At 46.6% G+C, this 18,947-nt stretch overlaps 1 pseudogene across 1 annotated transcript; it reads left to right on the plus strand.

The window, feature by feature from the left end:
• The first annotated feature begins 3,014 nt into the window (after positions 1-3,014).
• LOC146577451 (protein NLRC3-like) lies at positions 3,015-16,995 on the plus strand (annotated as a pseudogene). The gene is made up of 8 exons (XR_014891706.1): positions 3,015-3,038; positions 3,086-3,165; positions 3,272-3,385; positions 10,921-10,997; positions 11,114-12,941; positions 14,453-14,626; positions 16,366-16,542; positions 16,687-16,995. The product of XR_014891706.1 is annotated as a protein NLRC3-like (transcript).
• The last annotated feature ends 1,952 nt before the right edge of the window (positions 16,996-18,947 follow it).

Raw genomic sequence — 18,947 nt, forward strand, 5'->3', positions numbered from 1 at the left:
GACCTGTTTTACTGTGTTAATGTTGTCATTTTGAGCTAAAAATAAATGGCTAAATGATCATTTGTTTCCCATATGGTCATATCACAAAGAATATGCATCTGCTTAAATCAAATTCAAGTCAAATGGTTAAAAAATAATTTCACACACACAAAAAAGAGCTACCACACTGGGAAGGGTGAAGACAACTAGGTTGCCTGGCCCTGGCCACGAGGTGTCCCTTATTTATTTTTCAGGGAGTTGGCAACCCTAATGACTGTCCACTGAGCACCAACACAGGTAGGAGTGAGCAGTGATGAAGCAGGACTGTGGGCAAGTTTGAGCTACAATCCTATTGGCTTCTCAGTTTCTCCAAAGAAAAGGGGAAAAATTCTTGGTGTTGTGAAGATGTGAGTTGGTCTTGTTGTCGTGGGGCTGGAAGGATGCTGGCAGTGAGAGGCTTTTCATACAGTGTTCAGTAACAGAATGAGAAGAAAGCCACTGCACATGAAACAAGGTGCTCGTAGTGTTTGTTTACTGTGTGTCATGGTCCTGGGCCGTGTTGGCCCAGTGTTCTTAGTTTTCTTGTATGTTTGTATTTTTTTTCCTTATTTAGGCCATGTTTTCTGAGTTGCCCTGTTGTGTTGTTCCCTAAGTGTTTTTCCTTCATGGCTTTTACCCCCTGTGTGCCCCTCTGTGTATTTATGAGCCCTCGTCTCCCTTTGTGGTTGTTTCATGTTTCCCCAGCCCGTTATGTCTGTGTTTTCCCCGTGCTCTCTCCCCTCCTGTCTGAACCTCTGTGCACTTCCTGTTTACTTTGTGACTCTCACGCCTGTACATGTCATGTTCAGTTCACCCCGCCCTGTCTCGTTATGATTATCAGTGTCACCTGTGTTCCCCGTGTGTTCCCACTTTCCTCGTTTACCCTCTGTGTATTTCTGTCTGCGTCTCCCTCTGTTCGGCGTCGCGTTCTCCCTCATGCTGTGTGTGGTTCTCCCCGTGTCTTCTGGTATATGTTACAATTAGCTTTTCCCAGTTTAGTTTTGTATTGTTTTGGTATCACTGCTTTCGTTTGTCACCTGTCAGTAGTGATGGCCAAATGAAGCTTTCCGAAGCACTGAAGCTTGTATTGAAAAACGGTTCATTACTCGAAGCTTTTCAACACAGTCCTCTCCGGTGACATCTGGTGGTGAAAATTTTGAAGAGCAGCTTGAAATTGCAAAATAAAACGGACTGCTCAATCATCACTGCTCACTCAAGAGTGGAGTTCTCTCTGATATTGGGCCACCGTTCCGTTGCTTTGAACATGTAATTGGTTTTGTTTTCTCGATTGGGGGGCTGAAAAAAATGTAATGCGTATCTGCGTAATACATTTTGATCAATAAACTTTCCCTATTTAAACATGCACTATGGTGGCCTTTCTTTGCTCATAACTCCTTGATGTTGGTAAATACAATAAGTGAGCAATATATACAATATACATATGATAATGCACAGCACATTATGGAGTATGCCCCTGCTGTGAAGTCCTGCCTCCATCTACTTGTCGTTTAATCACTGGACAGCTGGACAGGTTCATACAAAATATTAGATTAGGCCAATTCCTATACATATTTTTGACCTAGGGGTGGGATTGATTGTGAACTGGAAAGGGAAAATGCTTAGGAAGCTGAGTACGGCTGCATCGTCACTGATTTGTAGAATCATTTTGATTCGATACAGGATCCGATTCAATTTGATTGGAATCTGGAAAGTTTTGCCTCAGTCAGAAATATTACAAGTCTGATCATTTAACAGTATATATCCATAATTTCGTATCTATTAAAAGAAAGCTGACACATGTGAGACTTAATTAGAGATTTAAACAGAGAGTTATGAAACCTGCAGCTGCAGAAGCCAGCGGAAAAAAAAGAGGCAAACACAGCGCGGACCCGCCGACACATCAAAATCTGATTCTGACGCGTCGGGTCCGCGCTCTGTGTTCACGTTTGTATGCAGAATCCGTAAACCTGCTCCCAGTTACTGTTTTAGCTGCATGGTGTTTGACGACATGTTGTGAGGTTTAACCTGAGATGCTGGCGTTTCAGGCATAATAACGTTAATTTACAAATCGACACGGGATTTTAATGAATCAATATCACTTTATTCAATTTAGCATGGATTGTAATCAGAAAGGCGATAATCAAAACCCGCCCCTAATCAAGAACTTGCAAAGTAAAAACATGATCAATGTAAGGTAGCCCTTTTGTTATTTACAGTTAACAAGAGGATTAGTGTTACTGTGCGCTGGCTGAGTCTGTTTCTTTTCTTAGAAATAGTTTCTCCTGCCCTGGAGAAAATCCACTTGCATGGAACAGAAGAGGCTGTGGAGTGCAGGAACCACACTGCAAGCTGGTAGATATGCAGGTATTCCTGGGTCCTGCAGACTATCACCTAAAAACAATAAACAAAATGATTTTCTAAACTGTGTAGCAATGTCATGTACGTATAGTGTCAAATACATTTTTGTAGTCTTCATCAGCTTTAATTCACATGGAAGTGTTCCTAAAGTCATATGCTGTAATGATATTTACATTATGAAAACATGATTTTGGACATTTCAGGTTTTTCACTTCGGCAGATAAAATGAATTGAGCAAAATCAACTCAAAATATTCCCACACGCCAGAACGTCCTCTCTTCCTCGCTGGCTCCATATCTGTCAGTGGAATGATCACCTCTTCGCTCTCTGTCACCATCAACACACTCCACGAATCCAGTGGATGATTCACTTCCTTATATCCGTTTGAATCAGGTACCGAAGCAGTTACGTGCGTAATGAAGCTTCGGACGTCACTGGTCACGTGACTTTTGCCAAACGAAGCAAGCCTCGACACAGTGCTTCTGAACCAGTGTGTTGTTTTTTTCAACACACGCTCCGGAGCGCCAGCTTCAAGCGGGCCATCACTACCTGTCAGCAATAAAGCTGCATTTTGAGTTTATCCCCTGAGTCTGTGAGTTTGCATTTTGGGTCCTCATCCTGCCTGCCACACAGTGACCATGACACTGTGTTTGTGCCACAATGTCAGATCAGTTGTAGATTCACATGCAGACTTGTCCAGTGAAACCAGTGCAAGTACTGCAGTACAGAGCAAAGACTAAGCAAGGGTGTTATTGTAAACTTTAACAAAAGACTGTTATGTGACAAAGAGTAAGTACATTATTTTTATGAGATTGTTCATCATGTCTTTAATTTAATATTTCCAGTTTTTCCTTCCTGTCTCATGAAGCTGTTACATTTATTGTTTTTCTTTTAGGATCAATAAGAGGCCAGAATCTCCTGGACCTGAACCCAGCTGTGTTTCCTTAAAGAGCAACGTGTCGAAGGATGTTGTTATAAACTTTAAAGGCTGTTCTTCTGCTGCTGAGAGGTAATGTGTGTCTAGATGTTGTTCCTGACTCTGTATTTTTGAATAAATCCTCATGTTTAATATCAGCTCAGCTCTTTTTCACACACATTTCTATGTTGGTATGTGAAGCGGTGTGTGTTGGAGTGTTTCCACAAACATAGCAGTCAGAGTGGAAAGAGTGGATGTTGTAGGAGGTGTTTGTGTAGTGAAGAGGCTGAGTGTCTGTAGGACTCCAGCTGCTCCAGCAGGTGTCTCCTTTGTGCTTTGCTTCAAACACAGTGTAGGGAGGAGCTTCCACTCAGGTGTTTCAGGTGTTGCTGGATGGAGGAGGACAAATAGTTTTTCCCTTCAGTGACACTTCAGCAGCTCAATGTTCTGGGAGATGTTTGTCTTTATGAAGGTTTATGGATTCTTATTCTTACTTTGGTTAAACTGAGCAATACATTTTCCATCTAACATTTAAAGTAAATTTCCAGGTGAATAAAAGATCTGCAGCTGCAGCCTCTGTGATGTTTCACAGTCTGAAAGTAACAAATTCAACCAGAGTTCAAACAAAGGCTTAATATACGTGTGTGTTTGATATAATGCCAACAAGTACAAATAGGTGTTCTTACAGGTCTTAATCACAGAGGTCTGATAAGTCTGGTGACTTTCACACTCAGCAATTTTGCTGCCTTTTATTTTATATTGGCCTTTTTAAAGCCCTTCAAAGTCTCCCACATTCATACAGAGCTTTTAACACTAAACTCCTTTACAGTCCTTCTCCTCTCACACACGATCACACGACTGATTTGTCTGCAGCAGCTGTGGTACTGCTAGTATATATATATGTGTGTAATCTCCTCATATTGTTCCTGTGGTTTAGTTTGACTTCCTTCTGCAAACTCAGCTGCTCTGTTGCTGATACACGTCTCCATGAATATGATTGATCAGATGCTGCCAACACCATGTGTTTCATGTGAGCGCTCAGCTGAAAGCCTGGGTTGACTTATCGAGTTAATAACAAGCTTCACGTGACTGTGAATGCTAAAGTGAATCCAGATAAAGGAAAGAGACCCTGCTAATGTTGGACTCACTTCTTAGTGTAGATCCCAGGAGGAAGTTCAACATAGCCATTCTTTGTGCTAGCTCGACCAAACCTGAGACCACAGTGCAGGATAATGATCATCATCTGTCTCTGTCAAGGACATTTAAAATCCACAAATAACAAAAATAATTATATTTGATCATTAAAAATATGTTTTCAATTAAAAAAGCATGAGCACACTGGTGGATTACAGAAACATGAAAACTCGTTAACAGTAAAGTTAATTTAGACGCAAACAAAGTGTCAAACATACTGAAGTAGAAGGACTGATGTTTGTGTTAACCCTCACATGGGCTGTACAACATTATATAGGGAGACAAAAACAGAGATTATCGTAGCCATCGCTCTCTCGCATGGACGTGGCAGTCTTGCTGTCTGCTGCGAATCCTCCCCGTACCTCCGTGACCTCGTCTGGTATCTGCTCCCTCCTCTGTAAGAGACAGTAAAGGAAAACACGTCTCTGCCTAGTCTTGAAAATCTAATCTTATCATCCATTGTTCTTCTAGGGCCTCTTCTTCTTGTGGCCTCAGCTAACTGCTAATATTTAAATGGCTAACATTAACATGTGTGCCAGCCAGGTTCACATTTATGATGAACTATGATTAATTAACTGATGTTGAAACTGGAGCTTTACTGACCTCTGAAATTCCTCCTAAAGTGTTATTCAGTGTTGTGACAGTCAGTGTCACGGAGCGCTGTGCGGCAGGCAGGAGTAGGACCCAAAATGCAGGACTCACAGGCACGAGGGAATGAACTCAAAACTCAGCTTTATTTGCTGGCAGAACAGACATATAAACTAAACCAAACTGGGAAACCATAAACTAAGAACTCACAGAGAGACACACAGGGAGATCCACACAGCAAGAGGGACGACGTCACGCTGAACAGAGGGAGACGCAGACAGAAATACACAGAGGGTTAACGAGGGGAGTGGGAACACACGGGGAACACAGGTGACACTGATAACCATAACGAGACAGGGCGGGGTGAACTGAACACTGACGGGAGAGGTGAAACAGGGAGCACAGAGGTTCAGACAGGAGGAGAGAGAGCACGAGTAGAACACCAACATAACAGGCAGGGGAGACACGGAATAAACACGAAAGGGGACGAGGGCTCATAAATACATAGAGGGCACACAGGGGGAAGAGAGAGCACGGGGAGAACTTAGACATGATGGGCAGGGGAAGCATGGAATAAAATACAAACATACAAGGAAACTAAGAACACTGGGCCAACATGGCCCAGGACCATGACAGTACCCCCCCCTCAAGGGCTGGCTCCAGACAGCCCAAACACAGAGAAACAAAACCAAAACAGAAAACAACCCAGGGCGGGCGGCGGGGGCCCAGGACGGAGGGCTCGGAACAGAAAACAAAGAGCACAGCAAACACCGGAGCCCAAGAAAATAACTCAAACACAGAGCAGTTCAGGAGGCCGGCCGTGCGCAAGGCAACGGCGGCGACGCGGAAACAGTTCAGGAGGCCGGCCGTGCGCAAGGCAACGGCGGTGACGAAGGAGACGACGGAGCAGTTCAGGAGGCCAACCGCGCGGGAGGCGGCGGCGACGATGACAGCGCTGGTCCGGGGGCCGGCCGTGCGGAAGGCGACGGCGGCCACTCAGGCGAAGGCGGTCCGGGGGCCGGCCGTGCGGAAGGCGACGGCGGCCACTCAGGCGAAGGCGGTCCGGGGGCCGGCCGTGCGGAAGGCGACGGCGGCCACTCAGGCGATGACGGTGCAGTTCAGGGGGCCGACCGCGCGGAAGGCAGCGGCGGCGGCGAAGGAGACGACGGAGCAGTTCAGGAGGCCGACCGCGCGGAAGGCAGCGGCGGCGGCGAAGGAGACGACGGAGCAGTTCAGGAGGCCGACCGCGCGGAAGGCAGCGGCGGCCCTCCAGTCCCAGGCGTGCCGGCCATGGCCCGGTGGGCGCAGGGCCAGACGAGGCAGCTGAAGAGGAGGCTGGACCAGACGAAGCAGCTGAAGAGGATGCTGGACCAGACGAAGCAGCTGAAGAGGATGCTGGACCAGACGAAGCAGCTGAAGAGGATGCTGGACCAGACGAAGCAGCTGAAGAGGATGCTGGACCAGACGAAGCAGCTGAAGAGGATGCTGGACCAGACGAAGCAGCTGAAGAGGATGCTGGACCAGACGAAGCAGCTGATGAGGATGCTGGACCAGACGAGGCAGCTGATGAGGAGGCTGCGGCAGACGAAGGCTCTGAAGAGGAGGCTGCGGCAGACGAAGGCTCTGAAGAGGAGGCTGCGGCAGACGAAGGCTCTGAAGAGGAGGCTGCGGCAGACGAAGGCTCTGAAGAGGAGGCTGCGGCAGACGAAGGCTCTGAAGAGGAGGCTGCGGCAGACGAAGGCTCTGAAGAGGAGGCTGCGGCAGACGAAGGCTCTGAAGAGGAGGCTGCGGCAGACGAAGGCTCTGAAGAGGAGGCTGCGGCAGACGAAGGCTCTGAAGAGGAGGCTGCGGCAGACGAAGGCTCTGAAGAGGAGGCTGCGGCAGACGAAGGCTCGGAGGCCGGGCCAGGCGAGGTTGCAGAGGCTGAGGCCGGGCCAGGCGAGGTTGCAGAGGCTGAGGCCGGGCCAGGCGAGGTTGCAGAGGCTGAGGCCGGGCCAGGCGAGGTCGCAGATGGCGGCTGGACAGGCTCCTCGGGCCCTCCAGCTGATGCGGCGTGAGGCTGAACGGGCCCCTCGGACCCTCCAGCGGAGACAGGAGGCTGAACGGGCCCCTCGGACCCTCCAGCGGAGACAGGAGGCTGAACGGGCCCCTCGGACCCTCCAGCGGAGACAGGAGGCTGAACGGGCCTCTCGGACCCTCCAGCGGAGACAGGAGGCTGAACGGGCCCCTCGGACCCTCCAGCGGAGACAGGAGGCTGAACGGGCCCCTCGGATCCTCCAGCGGAGACAGGAGGCTGAACGGGCCCCTCGGACCCTCCAGCGGAGACAGGAGGCTGAACGGGCCCCTCGGACCCTCCAGCGGAGACAGGAGGCTGAACGGGCCCCTCGGACCCTCCAGCGGAGACGGGAGGCTGAACGGGCCCCTCGGACCCTCCAGCGGAGACGGGAGGCTGAACGGGCCCCTCGGACCCTCCAGCGGAGGCCAAAACAACGCCAACAGGCATGAAGTCCTTCGGCCGACATGAGGACAACTGGCGCTGCACTGAGCACTGACTCTGCCCAGGCAATGCGAACATGGTGCAGTTCTTAGGGGGCTGCTTAAACTTCAGGGGTCCAGAATCAGCTGGTGACTGAGACCTAGCCTCTGGGGAAGCCCTGGAGTGGCAAACTGTGCCAACGGCGGCTAAACCATGGAAAGTACCCTGAGTGGAAATCCAGTTACCTCTCTGCATGGAGTGAATGAGCAAAACTGGCGACACAGGAGACTGAGCGGAGAGTGGCTGCTGGGCAGCTAACTGAGTTACTGGAGACACGGGTGAGAGCGGGAGCTGAGCTGCTGGAGACACGGGTGAGAGTGGGAGCTGAGCTACTGACGGTGGTGAAGTAGATAACTGCACGGGAGACTGAACTGAGGGCGTCTGCACTGGCACAGGGGACTGAACTGATGTCTGTTGTAACGGAGGTGGTGAGAGTGGAGAAGGCAGGGGAGTTGATGACTTCACAGGAGAATGAACCAGAGGTGAGTGCACAGGAGACTGAGCTAGAGGTGGTAGTGATAGTTGAGGGGAAAGTGGAGCTGGTGATTGAGTGGATGACTGTGCTAAAGGAGGCTGCACTGGGGACACTGGAGACTGTTCTGGGGAAAGCAGGGCTGCAGGAGGCTGCACTGGGGACACTGGAGACTGCACTGGGGACACTGGAGACTGCACTGGGGACACTGGAGACTGCACTGGGGACACTGGAGACTGCACTGGGGACAGCAGAGCTGCAGGTGACTGCGCTAGAGACTGCAGTGATGGTTGTAGTGGAGGTGTGACGGGTGGAGGAGTGGCTGAAGTGGCTGCGGGTCGGGCGGCTAGTGGCTCAGCTACAGAGCATATTAACGGCAGGGCTATGGGTTGAATGACTGACTGAGTAGCAGCCTGAGTGGCTGGGTGTAGTGACGGTTGTGGTGGAAGAGAAACAGGTGGTAGTGTGGATGATGGAGCTAAGGGCGACTGAGTGGCAGACCGAACTGATGACTGAAGCGATGGTAGAGGTGAAAATGGAGCTTGTGGTGGAGTTAATGGCTGAGCTAGCGGGGACACAGGAGACTGAGCTGCGGGTGGCGGCGAGGGAGCTAACTGAGCTGCGGGTGGCGGCGAGGGAGCTAACTGAGCTGCGGGTGGCGGCGAGGGAGCTAACTGAGCTGCGGGTGGCGGCGAGGGAGCTAACTGAGCTGCGGGTGGCGGCGAGGGAGCTAACTGAGCTGCGGGTGGCGGCGAGGGAGCTAACTGAGCTGCGGGTGGCGGCGAGGGAGCTAACTGAGCTGCGGGTGGCGGCGAGGGAGCTAACTGAGCTGGAAGTAGCAGCGAGGGAGCCGACGGAGCTTCTGGCAGCACAGAAGGTGAATTAGAAGGCCGAATGTCCGGCTGTGGGGTGGCGCGTCGGCGGCGTGAATGCCGTTTCTTTTTTGATGATGGCTCTGACGGGCCGAGCGGCTCCGCATCCGGCCCTTCAGGCAGGTGGGTAGTAGCAGCTGGGGGATGAAGGTGGAGCTCGTTGCGGATTAAGTCCTGTTCGAGTGGGTGGAGCGCACTGAGTAGCCAGGGAAGACCAGAGATTAAACGCTGTAGTTTGGTTTCCACGGCGCGGCGAAATTCCTTTCCCTCATGTTCGAGCCACAGATGCAGGAGTTTTTCCACGGAGTAGATAATGTCCAGACGCAGTTCTTCTGGTGGGTTGAGTGCTGCTGGGTCCATATCTGGTGACGTCGTACTGTCACGGAGCGCTGTGCGGCAGGCAGGAGTAGGACCCAAAATGCAGGACTCACAGGCACGAGGGAATGAACTCAAAACTCAGCTTTATTTGCTGGCAGAACAGACATATAAACTAAACCAAACTGGGAAACCATAAACTAAGAACTCACAGAGAGACACACAGGGAGATCCACACAGCAAGAGGGACGACGTCACGCTGAACAGAGGGAGACGCAGACAGAAATACACAGAGGGTTAACGAGGGGAGTGGGAACACACGGGGAACACAGGTGACACTGATAACCATAACGAGACAGGGCGGGGTGAACTGAACACTGACGGGAGAGGTGAAACAGGGAGCACAGAGGTTCAGACAGGAGGAGAGAGAGCACGAGTAGAACACCAACATAACAGGCAGGGGAGACACGGAATAAACACGAAAGGGGACGAGGGCTCATAAATACATAGAGGGCACACAGGGGGAAGAGAGAGCACGGGGAGAACTTAGACATGATGGGCAGGGGAAGCATGGAATAAAATACAAACATACAAGGAAACTAAGAACACTGGGCCAACATGGCCCAGGACCATGACAGTCAGCTGCTTCAGCTGCTGCTGGGATGGGCTGTGGCAAAGAGAACAGAGAAAATCCAAATCAGAGTGTTTCTCTGAATTAAAAGCAAGGAAACAACAATATATTCTACATGGTGAAACTGATGGTTTATGGTGTTTGGGTCTGTTTTTCTGTATTCATGCAGATAAAGTGTAATCTCAGATGAATTATACCATCAAATGTTAAAGGAAACTATCAGGATGAGTGTCTGTGAGCTGAGAAGGACGTGAAGCGAGCAGTTTATCCCAGAGCTGAAGCTGCTCTGTGTGCAGGGATGAGCTCAGATTCCTGCTGTGATTGATCAACAGTCACAGAAATGTAGACTTGTAGTTATTACTGCAGTATGGTCACAGCAGATACTGATAAACATGTATTATGAGGATGGATGATCAAGTTTCTCACTCTCTCCTTTAAATCTCAGTTTTTTTCTTCTTCACAGTTTATCTGTTAATTTATTAATGAATAACACTGAAAGAGTTTCTGTTATATTTCCCCTTGAACATCAGCTTATTAGGGCGGCATTAGGAAATAGCCCCCCTCCAAAGAATGAATAAATGAATGATGATAATAATAAAATGATTAAAAAGCAGAGCTCAGAGTGGTAGAATGGTCAAACATGGATCCACGGGTGGTTCAACTGCATTTGGTGACGTGACTAAAGCAAATCTTTCAAATAATCCCACCATCAACGGGATGTTGTCTCCTTTACTACGGTTACTTTACTTGGTCACCGTGTGAGTTTCTTTGAAATGAACCAAATTCTTGTATTTGTTAGTTGTTGCATATTTAACCTCTACAGTCAGGAAAGGAGGAGATGAGGCCTCAACAATGTTGGGTTGTAGCTGTGGTTCAGGTTAGAGTGAGTGTCCATGGAATAAATGTAAGTCAGTGAACTGGAAACATGACTGTGTTCAAACTTTGTTTTCCTTTTTATAAAGAGTCTAATCAAAGGTGGACAGAAGTATCTCCACTTTGACTTTTCTGTGTCACCATCAGAGCTTCTGCACAGTGTGGAGAAAGATCCAGAAGCAGAGCTGGACTGCAGACAGCCAGTCAGAGCAGCTGTGTACAAAGTAAGACTGAACATCTGTCTGCTGATGGACTCATTTCTGAAAACTGGACTTCTTGTGTTGTTCAGACATTGAAGACTTTTCTTTCTCTTTAGTCTCATTGTTTTTCTTTCTTTCAGCAGATGTTGGTCTGCAGGAGGTTTTAGATGAACATAAGATCAGTCTGAGGAGGAGATGTGAACGTGTGACTGAAGGAAGTGATGAAACAGGAAGTAGAACCCTCCTCAACAGGATCTACACTGAGCTCTACATCACAGAGGGACAGAGTGAAGAGGTTCATACCCAACATGAGGTGAGGCAGCTGGAGACAGCTTCCAAGATGGACGCCCTCCATGACGCTCCAATCAGGTGCCAGGACATCTTTAAAGCCTTACCTGACCAACAGAGACCCATCAGAGTGGTTCTGACCAACGGCGTGGCTGGTGTTGGAAAAACCTTCTCAGTGCAGAAGTTCACTCTGGACTGGGCAGAGGGCTTGGAGAACCAACATGTCAGTGTGGTGGTTCTGCTTTCATTCAGGGAGCTGAACCTGATCAGAGGTGAGCAGTACAGTCTTCTGGAGCTGCTCCATGTTTTCCATCCAACATTACAGAAGGTCACAGCAGAGAAGCTGGCTGTCTCTCAGCTTTTGTTCATCTTTGACGGCCTGGATGAAAGCAGACTTTCATTGGATTTCACCAACAGGAAGCTGCTGTCTGATGTCACACAGAAGTCATCAGTCAGCCAGCTGCTGATAAACCTCATCCAGGGGAATCTGCTTCCCTCGGCTCTCGTCTGGATAACTTCCCGACCTGCAGCAGCCAATCAGATCCCTCCTACATGTGTTGACAGGCTAACAGAAGTACGAGGCTTCACTGACGCCCAGAAGGAGGAGTACTTCAGGAGGAGATTCAGTGATGAAGAGCTGTCCAGAAGAATCATCTCCCACATGAAGACATCCAGGAGCCTCCACATCATGTGTAGTATCCCAGTCTTCTGCTGGATCACTGCTACAGTTCTGGAGCACATGTTGACTACAGAGCAAAGAGGAGAACTGCCCAAGACCCTAACTGACATGTACTCACACTTCCTGCTGGTTCAGACAAAGAGGAAGAAGAACAAGTACCATGAGGGACACGAGACGAGTCCACAGGAGCTGACGGAGGCTGACAGGAAAGTTCTTCTGAAGCTGGGGAGGCTGGCGTCTGAACATCTGGAGAAAGGAAACATCATGTTCTACCAAAAAGACCTGGAGCAGTGTGGTCTGGATGTGACAGAGGCCTCGGTGTACTCAGGAGTTTGTACAGAGATCTTCAAAAGAGAGTGTGTGATCTTCCAGAAACCAGTCTACTGCTTTGTTCATCTGAGCATTCAGGAGTTTCTGGCTGCTGTCTACATGTTCCACTGTCACACCAACAGGAAGACAGAGGTGCTGAAGATGTTTCTAAAATCAAAATCTTTAATCAAGATGATTTCCAGTGTTTTTGATAACAAAGATCTCCAATCACTTGATGTATTTCTGAGGAGAGCCATGAAGAAATCCCTCTAGAGTAAAAATGGCCACCTGGACCTGTTTGTTCGCTTCCTTCATGGCCTCTGTCTGGAGTCCAACCAGAGACTCTTAGTAGGTCTGCTGGGTCAGACAGAGATCAGTCCAGGAACCATCCAGAAAGTCATCAACAACCTGAAGAAAATGAACAGTGATGAAATCTCTCCTGACAGAAGCATCAACATCTTCCACTGTCTGATGGAGATGAACCACCTCTCATTATTTCAGGAGATCCAAGAGTTCCTGAAGTCAGAGAACAGATCAGAGAAGAAACTCTCTGAGATCCAGTGCTCAGCTCTGGCCTTCATGCTGCAGATGTCAGAGGAGGTTCTGGATGAGTTTGACCTGCAGAAGTACAAAACATCAAAGCGGGGACGACAGAGACTGATTCCAGCTGTGAGGAACTGCAGAAAGGCTGGGTGAGTCCAGATGTGATCATTAACATCATTGATCAGTGTAGGTTAGTAGTTTAATGTTGAAAATAAAATCAGATTGTAACCACAAAGTGTTTGTGTCCGTACGCTGCAACCTTCCACACCATTCCTTTATTGTACAGACTCAGCAGCAGCTCCATGGATCCCAAATCCAAGAGTGGAGAACAGATTTGAAGTGTGTCACATCCATGCAGTCACAGCTGTTTCCACCATGTTTCCACTGATATTAATCCTGTTCAATGACACGTTTCATATCAGTGAATATGTTCTTTAGGACGTCCACTGACATGTTTAAGTGTCCTGCTGGAAATCACTCAAATCATCCATGAAATCCATGAAAAATCCTTTTAGTGTTTCTAACTTCACCCTCTGTCCTCTCTCTCTCTCCATCCTCCTCACTGCTTCTTTCACTGATAATCACACAAACATCGTATTCAGCTACAAAATAACACAATAATATCATCTGATGATCATTATTATAAGAGCAGGATCCATATTTGATATCAGAGTAACACACTGCTTGGTTATGTGCAGTCATCATCAGTGACTGTGGGTCAAACAGAATCTCTCTGATTGGTTGCTGACCTTGGTCACCTGTCCACTCTCACCTGTTAGTGTTTGCTCTCTCTTTGCTGTCTCCATCCTCTCTCTCCTTTCTCTCCCTCTCTGTCTTTGTACCGTCACTCAGGTCCAATGGAAACAGTGACATTTACAAACCAATCAAAGACAAACTGATCCATGTCAGGTTATAACAATATTCAAAGTGAATACAGGCTGCTGCTGGACACAGACAGGTAACATCATTTTGACTTGCTGTCACCTGGATCTGGACTCATAAACACTGAAGCCCTGAACAGGAATACAAATCATTTTCTGCCAACTAGCGACACACCAGCAGATAATGGCTCAGAAAGCTAAAATGAGCCAATCATTTCTGTGTTTAGTTCCCCTGAAATCAGATCTGATATCAGCAGCTCTGAGTTCATTCATCATTATTGTCCAGTGATGAGATTTCTGCTCCGTTTGGTAACAGTCAGCAGGTTTTTCCTGCGTGTGGACGTGAACAGTCGTACCTGACAGCAGGTAGTAAACAGAGATCATCTTTCCAGCTGGAACTCTTCACTGAGCTGAACTCATTCAAAATGTTCTGGAGTCAAAACAGGAAACAGTCCAAATGTGTGTCTTCACTCTGACTCTGGATCAGATCTCAGTGACAGGCTGTGGACATTATGGAAGCCTAAATGTGACACCATCTTCCTCCTTCATCTGCAGATTAAAGCCAAACAAAGATTCTCATTAAAAGTCTGCAGGTCTGAGAGAGACTCAATCGTTGTGTCATGTCAAACACAGTAAGAGGAGCTGAAGCACAGATGTGAAGAGCAGATTCATCAGATTATGACCTCACTCTGTTTTGTCTTCATATACATTCAGTCTGTGTTTATAATGCAGATTTTCTGCTTTTATAATAACACATTTTATATTTTCTATCACCACAGACTGACTCAGTGTGGACTCTCAGAGTCTCACTGTGAAGTTGTGGCCTCAGCTCTGAAGTCAAACCCCTCCCATCTGACACAGCTGAACATGAATGAGAACAACCTGCAGGATTCAGGTGTGAAGCTTCTGTGTGCTGGACTGGAGAGTCCAAACTGTCGACTGGAGACTCTGAGGTGAGTTCACTGATGCGGCTGTTGTTGTTTTTCTATATTTCAGGTCTTTGATTGATGTTTGAAACTTTCTTTAGTTCCTAAATGTTCAGGATGTGTCTGAAGACAAATGTGAAGAAGTTTGAGTGCTTTCAGAAATGTTGTCTTTCCAAACGACTGAACAACAGTTTTTCCTTTTGGCTCCAAACAGAAGTGACAGACTTGAGCAGGGTTCATTTAAAGGCTGACAGAAGTGGAGTGGTGACGGGGAGATGTTTGACGGGACAGTGTTTCAGCCTCCACAGGTTCATGTTGTGCTCCATCAGTCAGTGAAGATGAAGTCAGTGCTGATGAGGCTGTAGAGTGTGTGAGGGATGTGAATGAGGATGATGAAGATCTGATGATAGCAGATAAGAACAGGCTGCAGAGACTTTGAGCCATACAGGGCACACAGTGTGTGTACAGAACAGCTGAAATCATTATGGAGGCCTCACTGGGATATGGAAGCATCACAGTACAGCTTCAGTGAAGCATTAAAGTCTCTGATATGAGATGAGAAATGAAGCAGCCAGAGCTTTTTCATGAGTGGAAATCCACTGTGACTGTGAGCTGCTGCTACAGCCTCCAGATTAGCCAGCAGCTCATCCTGCTCAACATTTTCTCACCAACTTTAATGGAAGTGTGATGTTTTCAGCTGGAGTGATGGTCAGGGTGGCCTCCCTCTCCTCTTCTTCTCCTCTTCCTCTTTCATTTGTAAAGCCACTTCTGCTGCTTTCATTCATTTGGAAGTCCTGTAGCTGAGTTTGGGAGAGACTAACAGCCTCGGCAGCAGAGGGGAGAAAGGCTGTAACACCACCACTTTACTCTGTTCTACCTGTCACATCATTTTATCAGGAAACAAATATGCTCATGTTTTTACTATGTTTGTCTTGAAGATGTAAGAAGATCACATGGTGCTTTTTATTATTGTGTTGGTTTGTTTCCTGTCTCTTGGATGGAGCCCAGCTGTGCGTGGCCCCTGGGCCTGTGGTCAGAGTGTGTGCTGGATAATCCGGCCCAGGATGAGGCCCAACTGACATGGGAAGAAATGTCTGTCACATAATTGAGCTTAGTGTAGTTTCATTTCTGCACAATTTAAAAACAACCAAAACTTTGTTCTGTCTTTTCTATGTTATACTGTAGACTTTCTTTGATACTGTGTCCAAAAGGAGCAGCTTTTACTTTGAAGGGGAGCCGTCTCTATTTCCTCTTCAGGTTGGATGATGGAAGCAAATGAGTGTGTGATGTTCTTTCAGTGTTGCACTTTGTAGACGCTCCCTGAGCACTGGTCTCACAGCCAGCTGCACATAGAGACCAGTGTTGTTAGTCCAGGTCAGAAGATGACTTGTTGGAATGAAAATGAGCTTGTAGTTTGTCTGCTTTAATAATGTGACTGGAAAAAGGTGTTGGACTTCAAATATGTCCATTTCTTTCACACTTCACCTTTAAAAGTGAAGCCTTGTGGTTCCTGGAAGGAAAAACGCGACTTTTTCAAGTCTTTGTCCTGTTTTTGTGATAAATGTACGACTTTAATGTGAAACATTCAGAGTTTTTTCTCTTGCTGTGTTTGTTGGAAGCTGCTTCCTGTTGGCTTCAGCTGTTTGGAGTTTCCATTTTCTAAACTTCTACATTCTGAACCTTCTTCAGCTCTGAACAGATGATGAAACACTGAATGATTTCAAGCTCACACTTTGTCTAATAAACTTACATCATTCTTTATACAGATTGATGGGCTGTGGTTTGTCAGAGATCAGCTGTGATTATCTGGCAGCAGCACTGAAGTCCAACCCCTCCCATCTGAGAGAGCTGGAGCTGAGCTACAACAACAAGCTGCAGGATTCAGGAGTGAAGCATCTGTGTGGTTTCCTGGAGAGTCCAGGATGTGGACTTGAAACTCTGAGGTCAGTCAGCATGTTTTAGTTGTGCTGAGATGAATATGATGTGAAAGTTGTGCTGACACTAAACTGCAGACATCAGGCTGATATTATACTCATCCACACTGAGGATCTTCATGGTAAAGTCTGTTTTCTTCTTCTCTGGTTTAGTCCATTGACTGCAGCAGAACAATGTTCACATTTCAAACCTTCAAAGAAGAAGAAAAATCCTCCACTGGATAATTCACTGTGAAACTCTCCAACTCTTCATTCCACCTTAAAGTCTGTCTGACACTGAAATCCAAAGCAAAATGTGCGTTTGCTTTACAGACAGCAGTCCAACACAAACATACACACATCATCCAAAACACAGTCCAACATCCAAATCTCCTCCACTGCCAGCATGAATGATGGGAAAGAGAAGGAGGAACACTCTGACATTCAGGGTTAGAATGAGTTTCATGAAGCAGACTGTGAAGATCAAAGCTGCATTAGAAAGCTTACATCAGGGGTGTCAAACTCAAATACACAGTGGGCCAAAATTCAAAACTGGATCAAAGTCGCGTATGGGCAGAAATCTGTGCCATCAGAAACTGAATTTGAATAAGTTCAATTTGAATTTGAATTGCTCAGATTGAATCTGAATTGTAACTTGAATAAATGCTTTTGAAAACTGAATTTGAATTAGTCTAATTTGAAATTGAATTTCTGGTTTGAAAATGATCATAACTAAATTGAAATTGAATTTTATATTTTGAAAATGAATTGATTTGCTTTGAAACTGCATTTTATCCTTTAAAAATTCAGCTCTCGAATAATTTCAGATTCACTTCTCACCATTCAATTTCAGTTCCAAAATTCAGTTTTTTGGAACTTACATCCGGTTCCGGTTCAAGAGCAGATTAATAGAACTACGTTTTACTAGCGGACCGAAAGTGTTACTGACGGGAATCTACAGCGTCTTGAGCTGAATTAAGACTTCAGAAGTCATTCGTCATGTCGAATGACCAGCGGATAAACTCTCAGGTTGGTAATAAATGTATTACATGTGAACAAGCGTCATGTTAACAAATGATAGCCGTACAGTAACTTTTATGCTTATTGTAGCTGTTAGCTAAAAACGCTAATTTAGCGTAGTTTGCCCTGAATTCAGATTTGACAACAAATATGATCGACTGTTTCTAGCAGAATTCCAAAGTTGTCATCTTGTACCCTCTCAGAGTACCCCCTCTGTATGCTTGCAGAGACCCCTACAGTAGGGAAACATGCAAAACGGTGTCCAAACCTTTGTATTTTAGCTTTATTTATGTCTTACACAGCATCCTAACTTTTTAGCTAACTTAATAACTTTAGCTAAAGTGAATAGTTAGTCTAATTCATTAGTGCAGCATTACTGGATCACCTCTGTTTGAAGTGATATAATGTGATATACAACTATCACTGTGTTTAACTACCATAATAGTTCTTAGTGTACTGAGTGCATGCTTAATTAGATTTTTTTCTTTTTTTAAAAACATACTGCTCCATTACTATGTTTGACAGGCTGAAGTTGTCGGGTCACCTCCTAAATCGACCATCTTTTACAGGTGTTTTGTGCCAGAAATGGAGTGTCCACTGAAGACTGAAGATACTGAATCTCTACGCCTTGCCATTGATCCCTCTTGTGCCGTCATCTAGACAAGAGACAAACTTCACCACTCTCATATGCTCTGTACCTACATCACCTTCCCTGACAGTCGTAGCTTGGCTCATCTGAGGGTGAAATTATAAGAATGTGTTATTTTGCAAAGTGCTCTCTAGGTTTCCTAAATAAAATATGGCATTGAGGTCATTTCTTTTGAATTAATCCCTCCTTCTGAAATATAAGAACCTCTCCTGGTTTTGATGGCACTTTGGATTTCCTTACTTTCTGTTCCACTCCCAACCCCAAATAGATGCTGACAAGCTGACACAGTAACATGGAAGAGGGAAAGAAGTTGGAAAGGACTACTACAAATAAACCTAATGCCTAACAATGTAAAATAAGAACAATAATAATAATAAAGATAAGATGAAGTAACAAGTTTTTAGTTTTTTGTTTATTCCAAATGATCATCCAGATGTCTGTGACATGTGATGACAAACACCATAATGGAAGGCCTTAGTCATCACATGCTTAAACTCATCATATATTTTTGTATATGCTGAACAGGCAGTCAGACATGCTGTAACTGTGGGGTAGAAAACAGCATGAACACCATACGGCGGGGGTCTCAAACTCCAGTCCTCGAGGGCATGGAAAAGTTGCATGACACTGGCCCTTGAGGACTGGAGTTTGAGGCCCCTGTCATATGGAATATGACAGGTGTGGTTGAACTGCATGAAGACTCTGAAGTTTCTCTTCTCTTCTGGCAGGACAGGAATGTGGCCTTGTCCTGTGAGCACTGATAGTG

The sequence above is a fragment of the Mchenga conophoros genome, linkage group LG3, assembly GCF_057382185.1.
Source record: "Mchenga conophoros isolate Kocher_MC1m ecotype Shallow Benthic linkage group LG3, M_conophoros_male_GT1.1, whole genome shotgun sequence".
Classification (NCBI taxonomy): Eukaryota; Metazoa; Chordata; class Actinopteri; order Cichliformes; family Cichlidae; genus Mchenga; species Mchenga conophoros.